Source organism: Arvicanthis niloticus, chromosome 30 (assembly GCF_011762505.2).
Source record: "Arvicanthis niloticus isolate mArvNil1 chromosome 30, mArvNil1.pat.X, whole genome shotgun sequence".
Classification (NCBI taxonomy): domain Eukaryota; kingdom Metazoa; phylum Chordata; class Mammalia; order Rodentia; family Muridae; genus Arvicanthis; species Arvicanthis niloticus.
The window spans coordinates 3475347-3496349 of record NC_133438.1 but is presented as its reverse complement, the minus strand read 5'-3'; the positions used below and the strand labels follow the sequence as shown (position 1 = coordinate 3496349).

At 43.9% G+C, this 21003-nt stretch overlaps 2 pseudogenes; both read right to left on the bottom strand.

Annotated features, from left to right (window-relative positions):
- Positions 1-455: 455 nt before the first annotated feature.
- On the bottom strand, positions 456-2204 carry LOC143440576 (importin-8 pseudogene; annotated as a pseudogene).
- An 11773-nt stretch (positions 2205-13977) lies between these two features.
- LOC143440575 (uncharacterized) lies at positions 13978-19956 on the bottom strand (annotated as a pseudogene).
- Between the last annotated feature and the right edge of the window lie 1047 nt (positions 19957-21003).

Sequence of the window (21003 nt, the reverse complement as noted above, 5' to 3'; positions counted from 1 at the left end):
GTTTACAGGATATCTAGAAATACATTTTATGCTTTAAAAAAATTGCAATGCACTCCAAAATTTTTTTTCTGATTATTCATGTACAACAGAAGACACTGTTACCTGCATAAATCCATTGATTCTTCATGGCAAAAACCTGAGACATGCACCGATACACAACTCTAACCCCTCAGTGTTCAGCCCTCAGAGCAGACGCTTTGTCGTTTCCAATCAATGACTCTGCTTTTTTAAAATTTCGTACATCATAGTAGCTGTAAATATATAAATATATATATATTCCAGGGTAAGAAGGGTCAAGGAAAAGGGAGCGCAGGTTCGTGGCCGCCTGGTGCTGACGACATGGCCCTTTGTTTCCCACTTGGCCCTCAACATCACAGCAGCAGTGACACCGATTGGTGCACCGTGGACGCGCCTTCCAGCTGTCGCTGTGCACAACTCCAAAATTAAACGCAGAGAAGATGCTCTTGTCCTCAAATGTGAAACTGCCCCGCCAGTGTCCTTCGGTGCTCTGCCAATGTGTACACCTCCTGCAGCTTTCTTTTCTGATCCTCACTGAGTAGTGCCACAAGCAGCTGGTACCAGGCAGCATCCTGATTCTGCACAGTCAGCAGAGCTTGTGTAAAAAACTGGTACTCATCCACGCTGTTGTCGAGGTCCAGTGGGGTGCTGAAGCCCTCAAGGGCTGTCTCCTCCAGAACTTCTTCATCCCAGTCATCCTCCTCCTCCTCCTCGCCTCTGCCCATTTGTGACTGCATAGCTTGAGCTTGTCTCTTCCTCCTCCTCACTGGAAATCTCCTCATTTTCCTCTACGTCATCTTTTTCTGCTTTTGGGTGATTTTCACGGTTTACTGTTTGTCGTGTAGCACAGACTTGCTTCATGCCAAGGAAAAGGAAGAGAATGGAAGGGAGGATCTGTGCAGCCACAGAATCCAAGGCAGGAGATCGGTTCTGCAGCTCCAAGAGCATGCTCAGTGCTATTATACACATTTTCCAGTCATGGTGCCCAAGAGAGTAATCGGTGTCATTCATCCACTAGTTTATGAACTGTGACATGACAGGTCCTGGGTTGTGTGGCAGCTGGACTTGCTCCAGTGTGTGGAACAGCAACTCAGGGCTATAGTAAAGAGCCGTGATGGCCACCTGAAGACACACTGTGCGCAGCTCACTGGTCTTGATCCCACGGGTTAATCTCTCCAAGACGAGTTGAATGAACAGCGGGATACATGGGTCAATTCCCCTTCCCTGCACCGAAGAATGATGACGTCCAAGAGTTTTGCAGCATAGCACTTGGCATCTTCTCCCGACTCTCCACACAGTACCTTCCTGCACATTGTGAAAAAGACTTCTAAGTGCTTTGAGTTTGACAGCAGAGTGTTGGTGTCTACTGTCACATAATTATGCAGGAGAGGCATCATGTCTGTAAAGTACTCAAAGCAATCCTGCTGGGAAACTTCATATAAAATGCCCAGGAGCTGCCACATCTGTGGGGAGATGGCATGGCAGGTTAAATTGTATGCCAGGGAAAGGACTTCCTCATAGAACTCAATGATGTGCTTCTGTAAAACACGATCAATGATTCATAGTCAGATGTTCTCCAACTGCTGTATAATTTCTGGATGATCTTCCACAACTGTTAAGATAGTGTCGACGGTGTGTAAAATTCCCATGGCCATGACAGTTTTGTCTTTAATTTCTTCATACTCATCACTTTGAAGAACTTTACCAAATATCTCAGCCAAGTGCTGGGTTGTGTCAACAGCGATGGAGGCCACGTGCTGACTGTACTCACAGATGAGCCTCTGGATAACATTGGTGACATCATCATTCTCCGTCTCTCTGACGATGTGCAGAATCACGATGATTCTCACGTCTGGTTTCATGTGGCTTGTGTCTGCTTGGAGATCAGTGACTACAGTGTGAGGGCAGCTTCCACCTTGATGGGCATCTCCTCGTCTTCAATCAGGCTCTTCTCGGATAATTCTAACAGCATTTCCGAGGTTGAGCTCATTGTGAAACTTCAAAGAACTAAATGCATGCAGCACCCAGCATGATCTATCTTGAAGATATCCCAGGTGAGACAACAATAATGGAAATACACGATTCTGCAGCGACAGCTTGATTTGGTCCTCGAATAAACTCTTCTTCAACAAAATCTCAGCCAGGGAACCGATGTCATTGTTTTCAGCACCTAAGTAAAACTTCATTGTGTAAATGTACAACACTTTCTTCATCCATTCCTCAGTTGAGGGACATCTGGGGTGTTTCCAGTTTCTGCCTGTTATGTGTAAAGTTGCGATGAACATAGTTGAGCAAATGCCATTATAGTATGTGCCCGGAGTGGCATAGCTGAGTCTTGAGGTATATTGATTTCTAATTCAATCGCCATATTGATTTCCAAAGTTGCCGTACAAGTTTGCCCTCTCACCAGCAATGGAGCAATGTTCCCCTTGCTCTACATCCCTGCCGGCATGAGCTGTTACCTGTGTTTTGGATCTTAGCCCGACAGTTATAAACGAGACTCTCAGAGTCATTTTGATTTGCATTTTTCTGAAGGCCAAGGATGTTGAACATGTCTTTAAGTGCTTCCTGGCCACTTAAGATTCCTTTGTTGAGAATTCTGTTTATATCAGTACCCAGTCTGTAAATTTTATTTATTTGGTTTGTTGATGCCTAGTTTCTTGAGTTCTTTATATATTTTCGATATTAGCCCCCTGTCAGAGGTAGGGTTGGTGAAGATCTTTTCCCATTTTGTAGGCTGCCATTTTATTCTATTAACAGTGTTCTCTGCCTTGCAGAAGCTTTTCAGTTTCATGAGGCTCCACTTTAAATTGTAGGTTTTAGTGCCTGTGTAATCAGTGTTCTGTTCAGGAAGTTGGCTTTCCTGCCAGTGTGCTTTAAAGATATTCCCACCAGCACCATTTGTGGAAGGTTCCTTTCTCTCCATTGTATAATTTTGACTTCTCTGTAAAAAAAAATCAAGTGTCCATAGGCGTGTGAATTTACATCTCTGTTTCCAATTTGATTCCACTGTTCAACTTCACAAAAGAATTTTTAAAAAAGGGCATTGTCTTGTTTCTATTTGCAGTTACAGTTTACTTAAGACAACATTTATTTATTTTGTATGTGGTTACTGGGGGCTCATGCAGCTTTTTCTTTTTTTAATTAATTAATTAATTAATTAACATCTCAGCCCTCCTTCCTCATGCCCTCACATTCCTTCCCCCTTCTGCCTCCACCTCCCTTTTTCCTCTGAGAGGGTGGGGCTCCCCTGGGTATCCTCCAGTCTGGCTCATCAAGTCTCTGCAGTGTTAGGCACATCCTCCCCCACTGAAGCCAGACAAGGCAGCCATGGAGACTGAGCTTATACAGCCTTTTCATTGATAGGTTGTCTTCTGTGTCATAAAGAGAAATTAGATTGCACTTAAGTGGGAGCAAGAACTAATAGCACTGATACAGCATCAACTAATAAGCCAGAAAAGAAAAAGGAAAAACATGTTGGCTACTTCAGGTTATTCATCTTTAGGCAATCTCCATCTTTGAGGACATTCTTCTGTCCTCTCCAAAAATACTTTCCAGACCAGTGGAGAACCTAGGCTTAACCTCCAGAAGCAAGCGATGGTCCTGAAGATATCAACGAGCATTTTCTTTTTTTTTTTAAACCACTGTTGTGTTGTACAAGAAGGTGTCTGGGGATAATGATGACAAATGTATCCTAGGGGGATACTAGGGATGCCTGACTCATCACTTTTCCTAAAACACCCAATCATGGCCACCCTGCTAACAGGAATCCTGGAATAGCCAACTCCTCTATGACGAGTCAATTAGCTTCCCTCTTCTTGTTTTTCAAATGTTTTAAACATTTAATTAACTAATTAATTAATTAATTAATTAATTAATGTGTGTGTGTGTGTGTGTGTTTACACTACCCACATGCTCTGTACTGAGCTCAACAAGGTGGAGGCAGATGGGGCCTTTGGATATAATGTAATTGTGGATGAGGGAAAAGCCTCCTGTGGGAAAGTCACTAGAGAACACATAGGCAATGGATATCCCAAAGAGGACTATGGGAGGCAGATAGCAAGCATTCTGGGAAGTCAGGAATGGAGGAAAACAGCTATGGATAAAATTCTCATCATAGTTATAGCAGCAGCTCTTGAATCCCCACTCCTCCTCTCCATGCGCTTTGCTGAGCTGAGGTCTTTGAATGCTGTAATGAAACAAACAAAAGTCCGGGCTGTGGAGCCAGAATGGGTCCTTTTGAATCTGTCACTTGCCAGTGGTGAGAACATGACATGGATACCCACACTATTTTCAAACCAACACAGCAATCCTACCTTTGTTATCAGATATTTCTGAAAATAAAAAAAGAAATGTTCATAAGGACATTAGGGGTGTTCCTAGGAGACATAGGCACTAGGTGTGTTTTCAATTTTATCTTATTGCGGCCCTTGGAATTAATTCTACTATCACTCCTGTGTCACAGTCAGCAGCATGAGGCTGTAGCAGCTTTTTGGTGGTCTGCAACCTTACATTGAAGAGCCAGAGGCAGGGTAGGGATATGGCTGAGGCAGAGGGCACTTGTTTGCCTAGGACACACAGGTTCAACCTCTCTACTGCAAAAGCAAAGCAAAGCAGGATTATTTGGGGGATAGGTAGGGTCAAAGACCCTTTGGGGTCCTGTGGATGGAGCCAGGAACACTGCCAGAGTTATGACTGGCAAAGCCAGGAATTGACTGGTGTCAGGGCTCCAGGGTGCCCAAGACTGGGGTCTGGAGCTTGACAGTTTCCCTGTAAAACTGTGGTCAAGTGTTCCAGATACTGAGATATGAAATGCTTTGTTTACTGTGCAAGCTTGTATCTTGCAAAAGAAGATCTAGGGCATGCTGTGAGTTCCCTGTCATCCTCTCTAATGGATGCCACTGACTTGCATTCTGCTTCCTCACTTGAGGGGTATATATAAACTGTGATACTGACAAACTCTCTGGATTGGGTTACCAGCCCTTCTGCATCCCAGTCCTCCCCTCAGAATCCAACATGATCTTAGTGAAGGAATCCCAAGAAAAACTGGTTCATAGGAGTTAAAGAGACTGGACTGAAGAAGGGCAAGTAAACCGCGCGCGCGCGCGCGCGTGTGTGTGTGTGTGTGTGTGTGTGTGTGTGTGATGAATTAATAGTGGAAACTTAAGACTTGGACAGTCAGTTGTGTTGGATGAAAATTAGCAGTTTAGTTCACAGGTTAGCGGGCAGTGGCATCTCCATCTATTCACAAACACTTTACCCATACACCAACACTCCAGTTTGCTAGAGTCGGGTTAGCCACAGTGATGACAGGACCCAGCAGAGACAGCCAGGCCTTACTTGGCTCAAGTCAGCAGGAGGGACCTGGAGGGACACCAGTTCTCAGCTATGCCTCTCTCAGGGAAGTGAAGCTCAGTGAAAATGAGAGACCCATAAGCATTGTACAGCTAGCTGTACCAACAAGCCAAGCTCTGTCTCAGTCACTCTGTAGGGTCTTATTTATACCTTCTAAACATCATGTGTCCTCCACGTGCCTTGCCTCAGCACGGGTCTTCCTCAGCACGTGCATCCAATCATCCTGAGTCTGCAGAAGCATCAGCAAACTGAAGTATACCACCAGATATTTTTTTCCCTGCATTTCTCTCTATGGAGTCCCGACAAATGCAGCTCAACTATGCAATGTAAGGCAGACCAATACATGCATGTCATTAGCAAAAAAAAAAAATCTTTCATTGTATGTCCTTTCACGTGCTTGTGTTAGCAAAACATCCTCTCTCCTGTGTCTGCTTCAGCTAAATGTTCAGCTAAATGTGTTTGCCCCAGCAAAACACCATCCAACCGACTTTCCAAAGAACCCTTACGTTTTCACTTCACTAATTAATCAATAAATAAGATGGGTCCTGAGAGTGATCTGGGATACAATGTGAATAATCTGAGTCACTGCTAGTGAGTGACCCAGGGCCTTGTGTGCTCTAAGTCAAAGGGACAGTATAATCCTGGACACTCACTACTAAACATGTCATTTTCTTCCCATTGATACATGTCTTTAAAAAACAAAACTGTTGGTTTCTACTTATGTGAATCTCTGTGTTGAGTGTGTAGGTTTGAGTACACAAATGCACGTGCCTTTAGAGGCCAAAGGTGCCTGATTTCTTGAAGCTTGAATTACAGGTGGTTGTATGTCCCACCCACACCAATGAGTGATGGGAGTAAGGCAGGCTTTCTGCAAGAGCAGCAGGCACTCTCAACCACAGAGTTATCTCTCTAGTCCCTATGTTTATTTGGAACACAGAGGTGCCTCTGTGTGTGTATATTCACTCACACAAAAGTGTATCATACATGTCATGGTTCACAAAACAACTTATGGGAATTGGTTTTCTTTCTACTATGTGGGTCCAGGGGATTGAACTCAGGTTATTAGGTTTGGAGTCAGATATCTTTACCTGTAGAGCCATCTCACAGGCCTGAATGTCAGGCAGACAAATTTGCTGTTGTCAGTTGCAACCTGTTCCCTTTTGTTCTATCTGAGCCTGCCCTGGTACCTTTCTAGCCTAGCATAGCAGGAATCTCGACTTCCACCTCTGTCACTGAGCTTTATAGAGACAGGATGGGAGATGCAAGGATCAGATTCAGGCTCCAAGTTGGGTACCCAAGAGACACACAACACTCCCATGGGATTGCTCTGGCTCTCTCAACCCATAGGGAAATTGTTAATGTCTCCATCTTTTGGTCAGGGTACCAAAGGGACATGTTTATGTTTCCAAAGAATGATAGCAGGAATATCCACGGAGGAGCTAGGATTGAGGTGAGGTCATTTCATGTCAAGGTGAAACACACTGCATCCTCCGCAGCACACTCCACTGGCTGAGGAAATGAGTATCCTACCCTATAAGACAGTAGCTTAGAATTGGGACCCAGACCCAAGAGTGGCCCTCAGTTCCAAGACTGGAGAAAGCAGGGTCACTGGCCACTTGTAAGTGGATGGAGAATTATAAATTTAATGTGTTTTTTTTTGTGTATGTGTGTTTTGTGTGTGTGTGTGTGTGTGTGTGTGTGTGTGTGTGTGAGAGAGAGAGAGAGAGAGAGAGAGAGAGAGAGAGAGAGCAAGAACATGCCATACCATGCATGTGAGGTCAGAGGACAATTTTTGAGTTGTGTCAGAGTCCAGTTTATACTACCCATATATTTTAGTTGTGGGCACATCTAATGAAGCATGGCTGGCCAATGAGAGGACACACTTCTAAAAAAAAAAAAACCTGATTCTCCTCCCAACAGCCAATAACTTCTCAGTGGGGTCTAATACCTCCCCCCCCCCCAATTCATGCAGGGAGAGTGACCGGCTTGGCCTTGTGTGGGCAGTCATAGCTGCTGCGGGGCCATACGTGCAGCAGTCCTGGTCATGTCCAGATGACAGTGTCATCTCCAACATGCTCATGTTGTCACAGAGTCACTCAGCCATATCTTATTGTAATGGACTAAAATCCCCTGAGTCTTGTAAGCCTAAATAAATAAATAAATAAATAAATAAATATTGCATCCTTCTTCCTGCAGGTGTTTATCATAGCACTGACAAGAATGAATCATGTATCAAGCCACCAATATTACATGTTACACAGGTAGAACTGATTGTGAAGTAAACTTCAAGTAGATCTGTTTTATTTGTGTGGAGATGATATCGCTATGTTGCTTGGGCTGGCCTAGAACTCCTGTGTTTACATGGCCCTCTTGCCTTAGTCTTCTTAGTGCTGGGAGCACAGCTTTGTGTCAACATGTTTGTAAATAAAGCTATTTCTAAAAGGAAAGTCTACGATCCTCCAAACTGTCACCTTGCAACTATTTCATGATATATTCTTCACAATATAGCTATCAGCATGATAGAGACAGGGTATGACAGTTCGTCTCTAAAGGCCACCGAACGTAGTGTGGTGACATCGTCAGACATTACAGAGATTGTCCACAGCAGGATGATTTGTATCAGGAAAACTGATAATAAAACACGTTTATTTGTTTTGTGCTGAATTGCTAGATTGAAGAAGGCGTTGAACATGTTGACAATGCACTTTTAACTTAAAAATTACCGCGCCTATGCCATGACTATTATGAGTATTACAAATGTTGAGAAAACATTCTTTTAGTATTCAAAAGCACTTATTTCATCAAATTTATTTATAGGACTAAAACTTAAATAAAGTTCTATTACATTTCTTAGTTATATGTTTCTTTGTTTGAAGATAATTCTGTAATTATATTTATGTACAGAAAACTTAGTGTACATTTTTAACCCAGTTTAGTGGCGAGTTCTTTAGCCTTTGCCTTCTCCAGCTTGGCAATGTGAGCCACAGACTTAGGACCCAGGACGTTGCCTCCCCAGTGGCGGCGGATCTCGTCATATCTGCCATTATAATTGGTCCTAATCGCTTCCACCAGCTTAGCCAGAGCACCCTTGTCTTCCGAGTTAACCTGTGTGAAGGCAACAGTGGTGCATGTCTTCCTGTGGACCAGGCGCCCCAGCCTGGCCTTTCCCTTGATGATGCAGTAAGGCGCCCCCATCTTTCAACACAGGGCAGGCAGGAAAACCACCAGCTCAATGGGGTCTACATCACGGGCAATCAGCACCAGCTGAGCCTTCTTGCTCTCCACCAAGGTGGTGACTGTATTGACTCCTGCTTGGAGGACAGGCCGTCTCTTATTTGAGACGTCCCCTTTGCCAGCAGCTTTTTTCTCAGCACAGGCCAGTAGCCTTTGCTTCTTCTCTTGCTTTGTCTCTGGCCTGTACTTGTGGGCAAGCTTAAGCAGCTGAGTAGCCGTTTGCCTGTCCAGGGCCTGGGTGAACTGGTTAATGGCAGGAGGTACTTTGAGCCACTTATAAAGGATGGCTCTTTGCCGCTGCAGCCTGATGTAGCGGGGCCATTTAACAAAGTGTTAGATCTCTTTTGGGCTGGATGTCCTGCCCAATGCTGAAGTTCTTGGGCCTTTTCTCAAGCAAAGGATTGACCACCTCTTTGGCCTCCTGTTTCTTGACGATGGCGGGGGCCGGGGCCACCTTCTTCCCCTTGGCCTTCTTTCCTTTGGGCATCTTGCTTGGCTGGAGAAGGGGAGAGTTATATGTTTCTTACTTTTTAGAAATAATAAAATTATTGGCCAATTGTTGGGGTCCACACTAGCCCCACGTTGGGGCGGCCAAAAAATGTCGCGGCCCAAGCAAAATGTTGAGGCCCAGGCCGACCCACGTTTGGGGCAGCCACTGTATCCCGGCCCAAGCTGCCACTCAGGTCCCCGGGTCGGGGTTCAGCAAGAGCGAGAGTGAGGACAGACTCGAAGAATGCAGACCAGAGTGTAATTCAATCCTGTTTATTCTCCAGTCTCTTCTTAGTCTAAGTCCTAAGTCTTGAGTTCCTAGTCCCTAGTTCCAAGTGCCCTGCTACCTGTCTTCTCTCTGCTATGTCTGCCTAATGTCTGATGTGTCTAGTTCTCTCTAGAGCCAAGTGTCTTCTACCTAATGTCTGAAGTGTCTGATTCTGACCTGTTCTGTCTCTGCCTTTTATATGTCTCACTTCTAAGCCACGCCTTTTGGTCACACCTTTAATCATGCCCTTAGGTCTTGTCTCTAACTCTGATCTCTATACTTCTAAGTTATACTCTTAAATTACACACCTTTAATCTCACACACCTTTAATCTCACGTGTAGCTGCCCATGGCCACAAGTCAACTGGGTTCACCTGAAAGGGGGGCTGGGAATGAAAGGGGAAGGAGGGTGAGAAGAGATGAGGCCAAGACAAAGTTCTCTGATCAAGGCCCCAAGCTTTAATGTTCAGCTCTCAATTTAAAGGGGAAGACCCAACCCACAACCCCTCCTGGTTTCAGATGGGTGGGATAATCCATAGTCCATTCCAGGTCACGGCCGGAGATGTCTCAAGGCAGGCCCAGGGGCAGTTCTGCTTCTGTGTTCCGGGCAGCCAAGGTGGGTAACTCCACCTAGATCCTGTCACTTGACCTTGTTGTGGTAACCAAGGTCTCTTCAGGCTTGCTCATGGTGGGGGGAAGGTACACTCACGCACCTTTAATCTCAAGGTATCTAAACCAAGATTATGGGAGTGTGCTCAGCTGTTGTAGGCTATTGTAATCCAAGTCTCATGTCAGGGTATATGGCTCAAGATGGTTGCAAAGCTGATAGCCACTTTCTGCTAAAAGTCGGTCCCCAACAGCCAATATCCATTAAACGTAGACAAATGGAATTAATATTTTATGGAAAAGGTTATACAGGTGGTACAATGTGTAAAATCATATAACATCATAGAAATGTAACTGAAGCCATTATATACAGCTGCCCACCTCAAAGGGACACAAATGGACGAATTTATGAGTGCGTCTATACTGATGCTGAGGCTGCAAGGATACCATCAGTTTAAGTCACAGCAAAGATAGGATGAAACTGATAGATATAAAAACTGCATGTGCATAATCTTTGTGGCTTTTTCATTCTTAACAGCACCAAGCTGGGAACGATTCACTTGCCTATTAATACGAATAGAGAGTGACACATCCATGAAACAGAATATTTCTCAGAAAAAAGTTCTTATCAGTAACATTGATGAATCTAAAAGTGATTGTGTATTGCAAAAAGCACAAGAAAAAGTTAGTACATTATGGTGACCAAAGAGATATCCTAGCACCTGCTGCTCTCACAGATGACCTGAGTCTGGTGTTCAGCAGCCCATGGTTACATATGTAACTACAGTTCTTATGGTTACATATGTAACTACAGTTCTTATGGTTACATATGTAACTACAGTTCCCATGGTTATATATGTAACTACAGTTCCCATGGTTACATATGTAACTACAGTTCCCATGGTTACATATGTAACTACAGTTCCCATGGTTATATATGTAACTACAGTTCCAGGGCATCCCAAACCTTCTTCTGACTCTGCAGGCACCAGGCACTCACTTAGTGAACATACATATATACAGGCAAAACATATATATATAACAAAATAAAAAAGCCCTATTTTTTAAAGTTAACACTTTATGATCCTATTCATAATAGTTATAAAAATTGCAAATTAATCCAGTTTTTAAAAAATGGAAACCAGGCTAGAGTTGGCTCAGTGGTTAAGAGAGTTTGTTGCTTTTACAGAGGATTCAAATTCAGTTCTCCGCACCGACATGATGACACAACCATTCATAACTAATCTCATGAGATCCAATGCCCTCTTCTAGGCAAGCATATGGTGCACAGGCATATGCACAGGAAAAATGCTTATACACATAAAATAATAAAATCAAAATGGAAATCTTTGGACCCCTGAAAGCTTGAGACCACAGGGTAATTATACAACAATATAACCTCTGAATATTGATTACCGAGATCACAATGTCTTCATGGGATTATGTGGATGATGAACTTTTAAAATGTATACACCTTAAATATTTACAGCATTTAAACAATGCTTCAATTGTACATAAATAGGTTCTTTAAAACAATGGCTAAAAGTGAAAAAGAATCTTCAATTTTCTGGAAGCCATGTTTGACAACCCCATTGTTTTTTCATTCTCTCCTGATACCAGGTGAGGGTAGATTTATAGCAGCTGGAGTCGGGGAAGTGAACAATGAAGGCTCAACCAATCTGAGGCAAGAACAATATTTGCTAGACAAAACCAGAACCACATACCAACCTCCCCCCCCCCCCCCACCAAAGCCATCAGTTATTCCTTTATGGGAATCTTATTCAATTTCCTTGTAATTTTGCCTATAGAGCATCTAGACTTAGGAGAATATTCAAGAAACATGGTAGAGAATTGCAAAAGTTTAAGGATATCTTCTCAATGATCTCAAGTGCAAGACACACAGATTTGGTAGCAACTAGAATGTGGAGACAGTTTTCACAAGCAACACAATGCGTATGGGTGTCTGCCAGCGCGTCCACTATCTATTGACCACACACTGTCTTTGGATTATTGTTCTTTTCTAGATCCTGATGAGCTTGTGGAACCATAGACATAAGATGGGTCTTCACAGAACCCAAATGAAATGCTTCCATTCAACAGCACTTGCCATTAAATGTAAAATCATAGCGAACCGCCGGTGGCTCAGCCCTTAAGGCTCCTGCCCGCAGAGGGCGCCCTGTCTCTTGGTGCGCCGGTTCGAGTCCCGCCGTCTCTCTCTCTCCCGATTGTCTCTCCCACGTCATCTCGTGGGAAAAAAAAAATGTAAAATCGTGGGGATATTTTACCAAGGAGCACCAGAGGTAGTTAAAACTACTAATCTCTCCTTGGAATGATCACTAGTCTTAAAAAACACAGTAACATTAAAGACACTGAGACAAAATACTAGGCCCAGGGAAAGCCTGGCTTTCCTAAAGTGGGAGAAATGCAAGAGGTTACTGGGCTAACGATGCAAACTAAACACCACTGAAAGACATTTATTCTCAGTGTCTCTGCAGTGCCACATAGTAGGGGCTTCCTGCTTTTTGTTCAAACTGGGCTTATGTTAAGATTCAGCTCCTCAAAGGCAAAAAGCAATGCCCCTTGTTTATTTATTTATTTTTTTACATTTCTTATTGGATATTTTATTTACATTTTAGATGTAATCCCCTTTCCCCTGCACTCAGGAACCTCCTATCCCATCCCCCCTCCTCCTGATTCTATGAGGATATGCTACCACCCACCCTCCCACTCCCACCTCCCCACCTACAATTTCCCCCCACACTGGGGCGTCCAGCCTTCACTGGACCAAGGACTTCCTCACCCGCCTATGCCTGACACTGTCATCCTCCCCTACATATACAGCTGGAGCCATGGGTCCCTCCCTATGTGTTCCCCAGGCTGGTGGTTTAGAGCCTGGGAACTCTGGTTGGTCGGTATTGTTGCTCTCCTCATGGGGCCACAAACCCTTTCAGCTCCTTCAGTCTTCTTTCTCACTCCTCCATTGGGAACCCCATGAGCAGTTCAATGGTTAGCTGTGAGATCTGCCTCTGTATATTTCAGGCTGTGGCAGATCTCTAAGGAGACAGCTATATCAGGCTCCTGACAGATGCACTTCCTGGCATCCACATCAGCATCTATCTTTGGTGAATGCATAAGATGCCCCTTGTTTATAAGTACATAAGAGAGTAAGGGCTTAATCATTGTACAAAGTGGACCAATGTGACACAGGAAGCTACTGGTTAGTGAGTTGAAGTGTGTGTTGATTAGATCCATGCATATTTAGTTAGAATAGGGAGTGGAGTCAATCTCAACTACAGAGGGTAACACTCGGCTAAGAATTTAAAGGAAGGCGAACCTTCCCCCACAAGCCTCTTGCTTAAGATCCAAACTACAGACTCATACATATTCAATGAGAAACGGGAAATATGCTGCCCCAACAAAGCAAGCATGCTGGAGGTATGTGTATGTACATGCTGAAGGTGCTAAGATGGGAAGCTGGCAATGAAAGGATGTGGCAGTGACTGATGGATGTGGCAGTGACTGATGGATGTGGCAGTGACTGATGGGCGAGGAAGACCATGGAGAACTGCTGAAGGGCAGCTCCTATGCATATCGCATCTTCCTGGGAGGCATGGGGCACTTTACCCCTCCAGATGTTTATGGTGACGTTTAAATGTTTCCAGATGGCATACTCGAAAAGTTCAACTATTCTTAGCTGGGTGTGGTGGCACACACCTTTAATCCCAGCACTTGGGAAGCAGAGGCAGATGGATCTCTGTGAGTTTGAGGCTAACCTGCTCTACATAGTGATTTTCCAAGACAGCCAGAGATACATAGGGAGACCCTCTCTCAACCAACCAACCAACCAACCAACCCACCAACCCACCTACCCACCAACCCACCAACCCACCAACCCACCAACCCACCAACCCACCTACCCACCTACCTACCCACCAACCCACCTACCCACCAACCCACCAACCCACCAACCCACCCACCCACCAACCAACCAATCAAACAACCAACCAACCAACAAATGTTTAACTCATCTGTTAAGAGGGAAAGATTACATTACCTGCTGCTCTAAGGTCCTTTTAAAATGTGGACTTTCAGGAGCTATATCAGACATGGGGTTTCAGAGTCCCCCACATTTGCTGCCTTCCTGATCTTCCCTGCGCTGTGACACTTTTGGTATTGAAAGAAACTTGAATGCTGACTAAAAGATTTATCACACTTGGTACATTCATAAGGCCTTTCTCCAGTGTGCATTACCTGGTGCTGAGTGAGGACAGGCTTTTGCCTGAACCAGTTCCCAAACTGGCCACACTCATATGGCTGTTCTCTGGTGTGAATTCTGCAATGTTGAATAAGGCTGGTACTTTGACTAAAGGTTATCACACACTCACCACATGTATAAGGCCTTTCTCCAGTATGAACTGTCTGGTGTTTAGTGAAGGCAGCCCTCCTGGTAAAGGACTTTCCACACTGGCCACACTCACAAGGTCTTGCTCTACTGTGTGTTCTCTGGTGTTCAGCAAGACTGTAGCTTTGCCTGAAGAATTTCCCACAGTCAGCACACTCATAGGACCTTTCCCCAGTGTGAGTTCTCTGATGTTGATAAAGTTTGGATTTGTACCTGAAGGGTTTTCCACACTCTCCACATTCATAAGGCCTTTCTCCCGTGTGAACTTGCTGGTGTCTGATAAGGCTGGTTCTTTGGCTAAAAGATTTCCCACATTCCTCACACTTATAAATCTTTGTGGTAGTGTGAATTCTATAGTGTTCAATGAGGCTGAAGTTTTGCCTAAAGAATTTCCACATTCCCCATACTCATATGGCCACTCTCCAGTGTGAACTCGCTGGTGTCTAATGAGGGTAGCTCTTTGGCTAAAGGATTTCCCACACTTCCAACACTCATAAGGCTTCTCTCCAGTATGAATTCAGCAGTGTTCAATAAAGCTAGAGCTTTGGCTGAAGGATTTTCCACACTCCCCACACTTTTATGGCTTTCCTCCAGTGTGAACTCTCTGATGTATAATGAGAGTGGCTTTTTGACTAAAGGGTTTCCTATACTGGTTGCCCTCATACGGCCTAGCTGTGGTGTGAATTAGCTGGTGCTCAACAAGGCTGAAGCTTTGCTTAAACAACTTCCCACATTTGTCACATTCATACTGCCTCTCCTCTCCTGTGTGACTTCTCTGATGCCAGACAAGATGGCTTTGCATCCAAAGGCTTTCTTCCCACAAGCTCCACACTCACAAGGCCTTTCTCCATTGTGAATTCTACAGTGTTGGAGCTTTGACTGAAAGATTTTCTACATTTGCCACATTTGTATGGTTTTTCTCCATTGTGAAGTCTCTGGTGTATAGTAAGTGTGGCCTTTTGGCTAATGGAGTTTCCACATTCACTACACTCATAAGGTCCTTCTTCAGTGTGAATTCTCTCAAATGGCTCCAGTGAATATTTATCTTGTAAGGCTTGTTGGCATTTGCTAGGTGCAAAACCTATTTCTCCAGTGCACACTCTTGGGTGCTGAACAAGCTTAAGTTTGTGGCTGGAAGGTTTTCTGAATTCTTGTGACTTATAGTGAATTTTTCTACCATTAGCCTCCCCAGACTTGGTGATTTCACTAAGCTTCTCATGTTTGGGATCATTTGGGGACTGGAGAAGTTTCCATCTAGCCAGGAAGTCCTTTCTAATTTTCCTATATGTGAAGAGATTCCCTGACTTATGGAAGATGCAGGTTTTCTCAAGAGAGTCACTGTCCATATCTCCCCTTAATGGATTCTTGCCATTGTGAAGCGCTTGGCCCTGGAGGATTGAACACGCCTCTGCAAAAGACAGTTTTTGTCCAGGTAGATCATCCAGATGCAAAATGTCTGTCAAGGCAAGAACACAGATGTCATTGGGGTAAGTCTTCCCAGTGAGAAGCCCTGCCTTTGGAGTCCTGGCTTGTGACATTTCTACATAAATACTTTGCACAGAAGGATTTTCTTTATACTTTGACTCATGCCAACAATCTGAAGGAAGAGAAATGTAGTTAAAAGTCATGTTAACTGTGGGTGGAGGTTATCAATGATACTTTATTATTATTTTTCTTTATTTATGATGTTTTAACATCCTAAAGAATGCTTCTAGCTAGGAAGAATCTTTCATTCACTCTTAAAAGTGGCTATTTATTCATTTATTTAGGAACAAGATTTTTTTTTTTTACATAGCCCTGGCTGTCCTGGAACTTACTCTATAGACCAGGCTGGCCTTGAACTCAAAGATCTGCCTCTGCCTACCAAGTACTGGGGTTAAACCATGTGCTACGACACCCAGCATAATAGTGACCAATTAATATGGAGTGGGGGTGGGGGAACATTCCAGAAAACACATTAAAAATCATGTTTCCATATATATATATCTCCAAGAATACAATCCTATATTCTGTCATAGGGACAGATACTGAACCACAAGTCCATACTCCTGTCCAAATCTAACAACATTACTCTGCCCATGAGGTAGAGTAAGACTCTATTGCTTAGAGTCTAACTCTAAGAAATAACAAATTTAGATCGTCTTAGACACAAAATGACTAAAGAAAATGGATCCAGTTGAGTCCCTGTTTAAAAGTTAGCACTGTATGTAGCTCAGTGGTAGAGTGGTTCTTAAAAGTAAGTTCAGAGTCCTGTGTTCAACACTCAGCACCAAAAGAAAAAGTATTACTACTAGTCTACTTCTACTCGTACTTCTGCTACAACTACTGTTACATGACAGCCTGTAGTAAGTTAAAAATGAACTTTCAAGAGCTAAAACTTACACAAAATAAAACTTATAAAGGGCGGATGATCTCCACTGCTTCTTTATTGGATAGCCCAGTTATGTCCGTGGTTAATCCTAAAATGCTTTTTATGCTAATGTGCTAACAAGTTTCTAGAGCCATTCGCTGCCCATAACTTAGCAATAGTCCCATTGTGGATGAGTCCTGAAGTGGAATCAGTTCATCAGATATGAGCAATGATTAACTCAATCATGCCTTTTATTAAGGTTATGAGATCTTCATCAAACCCACCACATGACCTGGGTTGATCACTATAGTGCAGTGTTGTAAGGTGGTGTGTCCACAGAAGACAGAAAGCTGCCAAACCTTCTGCCCAAATAATCTTTCTGTCCTTCTTTTCTTTCTGCTTTCTTTCCTCCTTCCCTCCTTCCTCCTCTTTCTATCTCCACCATTTTCTTGTGTGGAAGCCAGAGGAAAACTTTTCGGAGTTAGTTATGTAGTTCTACCACATGGGGTCTGGGGATCAAACTTGAGACTCCTTACTTGGCCACAGATGCCTTTACCTTCTGAGCCATCTTGCTGGCCCTCCACCCGGATCTTTGCGTATATTCCATTTGGTATTCCTGGATTTCATCCTGAACTGATCACTGGGAGGGGAGAGGAGTGGAATTGGTTAATCAATTATGAGAAATGATTAAATCAATTATGCCTTTTATGAAGGTTATGAGACTTTCACCAAACCCAGAACAGCATTTCTAAATTTTATGTTTTTCTAGAAAATTATTAAACCAGAGTAATTGCATAGGCAGAAATGGAATATGCTGGACACCTGAATTGAAAACTGGAATTTGAGGTGAAGACATTGAGCCTTAATGCATGAGACATACCTCATATGCCTGATAGACAGAATCAAATCGGAATCAATATGCAGAATTGTAGTGCCTGGGCAGTGGCAAATTGGTTGTTGGTACCATAAAAACACCCAGACCCCATGAACATTCTTTATTATTGATTAGACACAATGCAACTAATCTTTACAAGTATTTTAAAAGCCTATTTCATCAGACAATCTAACAAAGTAACTGCCCGACATACTCCTTTGACAACAGTGGACTTGTAACACACTTTGCATGTCTGGGTCCAGAGAATTCAAATGGTAGAAGTCTGCAGTGCTATGTAATGATATATGTTCAAGGGTGTGTTAAGTATGGATCAGTGTTGAAAACACTGATGAGGGGGCAAGTGATGCCTGCTGGCATGGAAGAAAGGTCGGAACACCTGGAACAGAAAGGTAAAAACAACATGCAAATGTAGCAGTTCGTGTTCTCATGCTAATTCTGTTACCCCAAAACCTGCTTGCAGTGTACCTCATGCACTGGTCAATAAAGTTATTGGTGGCCAATGGCTGGGCCAGGAGACAGAGGCGGAACTTTTAGGATTCCCCGGAAGGGACCAAGGAAGGAGGAAGAGGGGATTCCGCCATGAGGAGGTTGTAGGAGACGGACTACACTGGAAAGGTGCAGGAGGGAGAGACAGCTGACATGTAGGTGAAGGGGGAAAGTAGCCCGAGGAGGGCTGCTCAACAGGGTCCAGGGCAGCAGAGATAAAATATAGCTTTAGTAAGTATTAACTCAGGAATATCAGAGGGGAGTGTGTGGTAGCCACGTGGAATTAGGTAGTGGCCCAGCAACTGAGCTGTTTAAGGTATTTAAAATACAAGACTGTGTATGTGTATCTTTCTTTTGAGAATTCAGAACACTGGGGTGGTAGTGAGAAGCATGTGTGCACCCACTGGGAATATAGAGTGGATTAATATTATACTGCAACAAGCTAAGGCTGACTGTGGTGATGAAAAGACAGAAATGGGATATGGTTAGGGGCTTATCACAACAGTGTTGTATAAACAGGTCTCTTGTATGATTCCGACAAACTCTAATGTCCAGTTTCGTCTGAGACCTATATTGCCTTTCACCCTGTGATAAAACCAGGAATCTCCCTACAGTCCCAGTTGTGTAAGTACATGTGAACAGCATGATGCAAGTCTTGGGGAAAAACAGGACATGTGAATGATCAGCAGTGGTCTAGGGCACTTCAGGACATGGAAAGTCATTAGGAAGGAAAACAAGCATTGTAAAAAAAAAAAAAAAGCCTAGCAGAAGGTCTGGTAATAGTTCACAGTTCTGCACAAGCCCCAATCATGACAGTGCCTGCCTATTCCTGAAAGAGGTGGCTGTAAAGAGATGTCTGTTAGGAGGGTAAGAATGTGGTGCAATGGTACTATGCATATGGAGAGTCACTCAGCCAAGGAGAGACCAAGCCAAGGGGGAACTACAGCTTTGATTGCAGGACTCTTGCGCTCAGAACTTTTAGTGAATCTTTTCTGGGGTTGGGGGCACATTAAGTGTTTGGGCTGCTGAGGGTAATGCACACAGCTCAGTGCTGGCACCCACAGTGTACCTACCAAGGAAGTGGGACAATCAACAGAGCTTCTAAGACTGACTGCAGAATGTTCTGGATACGGACACAAGAAGGAAACCAGCACAGGGGGTGGGTATGAGGGCCTTATCCAGTAAGGTTGTAAGAGCCAAGTTCTCCAGCATCAGATCAAGATACAGTAATGTCTGAGCTTCATCCAGGAGCTCCCACTCTTCTGGGGAGAAGTAAGCAGTGATGTCCTCACCGGTCACACATCACTGTCATGATGGGGACAGGTCACTCAATGATCGATCTACTTCTCTCCTAAGATTCCAAGTCCAACCACCTGCGCATCCTTCTTTTATACATTATACTTTTTATTTTGTCCCTCTTTGGGTAGTACTAGGATCCAAGACTGTTGGGAGCTGACCTTTAGCAGAAAGCGGCTAGAAAGCAGCTATCCACATGCTAGTCATGCCTCCAAGGCTTACGTCATATCCATGCACCTACAAGGGGCGTGGCAAAAGTGTATAAATACCCTAGATTTCCCTTCAAAGAAAGAGACTTGATCAGAACGTCTGTCTTGTCTCCATTCCTTGCGTCTTTTGTCCTCATCCTCACTCTCTCTCCCTCTAGACCCTGACCCGAAGACTGGAGTGGCAGTTTGAAGCCAGGCAGATCGGAGCAGGCCGCAACATAGTAACTAACCAGGCTTTTTAAGTCTTTTGTCTCAAGTCAGGTAGAGCGGAGCCAGTTGCAACACAAGACCATTAACACTCACCTTTCATGATGGCCTCAATATCACTGTGCCCTTCTATAGCAGCCATAGGCGTGCTGGAGGAAATCACGTAACTCAGAAATTGGCAAACACAGGTCTATAACTCATTGTCTTTCGGTTATTCAGAGTCCCTGGCTTGTGTCCTTCACACACATCTAAATGTGAACTGACCCTTCACTGTTATCTCTCAAATGCCAGTACCCACAGGTTCTTTCTTCTGTACACATTTCTCCTAGGATCATATCTTCCTCTCTCTCTCTCTCTCTCTCTCTCTCTCTCTCTCTCTCTCTCTCTCTCTCGTACACATCCAGATCTGTTTCCTTCTAACACCACAGGCATCTCCTTGGTCCTCCCACATTATTTAGTACAAGGTGTTCAGAGCTTTCCAGACTAACCCAGACTTCCAATGCTTCCGAATGTGAGAGGCAGCCACCACTCTGCCTCAATGCCACCTTCTTCTGTTCCTTACTTTGGTTTCAGTTACTGTTCTAATTCCTCTCTAGTGCTGTGATAGAACTTCTGGGAGAAATGGGTTTATTGGCATATACTATCAGGTCACATAGTTTATCACTGAGAAGAGTCAGGGTAGGAAATCAAGGAAGAACTTGAAACAGAAGTCACGGGGGAATGCTGGCTCACTTATGTCTCATACTTGGATAGCTTTCTTATATTTACATGGTCTGGGACTACCTGCCTAGGGAATGGTGCTGTGCACAGAGGGATGGGCTCTGTCCTATATCAGTTATCTATTAAGTCAATCCCCTACAGATACACCAATGATCCAATCTGATCTGTAAAGTGGACCAATTGAGACCCCCTTCTCAAGTTATTCTAGGCCGTGTCAAAACGACAGCCAAAACCAAGTGGGATAGCTACCAACAACACATCGGAGGCATCACGGACCCCCTTAGTTTGCTTTAACATGGATTATCTTGATACGGGTTCCCTAATCACAGCTCTCCTGTCTCTAACAACTGAACACTTAATCCCAAGAGGCTTTCCACTCTGGACCACACTGATAAGCATTTATGACTCCAAGATAAGTCCATCTTATCTTGTCAAGTCCATCTGACTGAAACTTCTCAGACACTTCTAA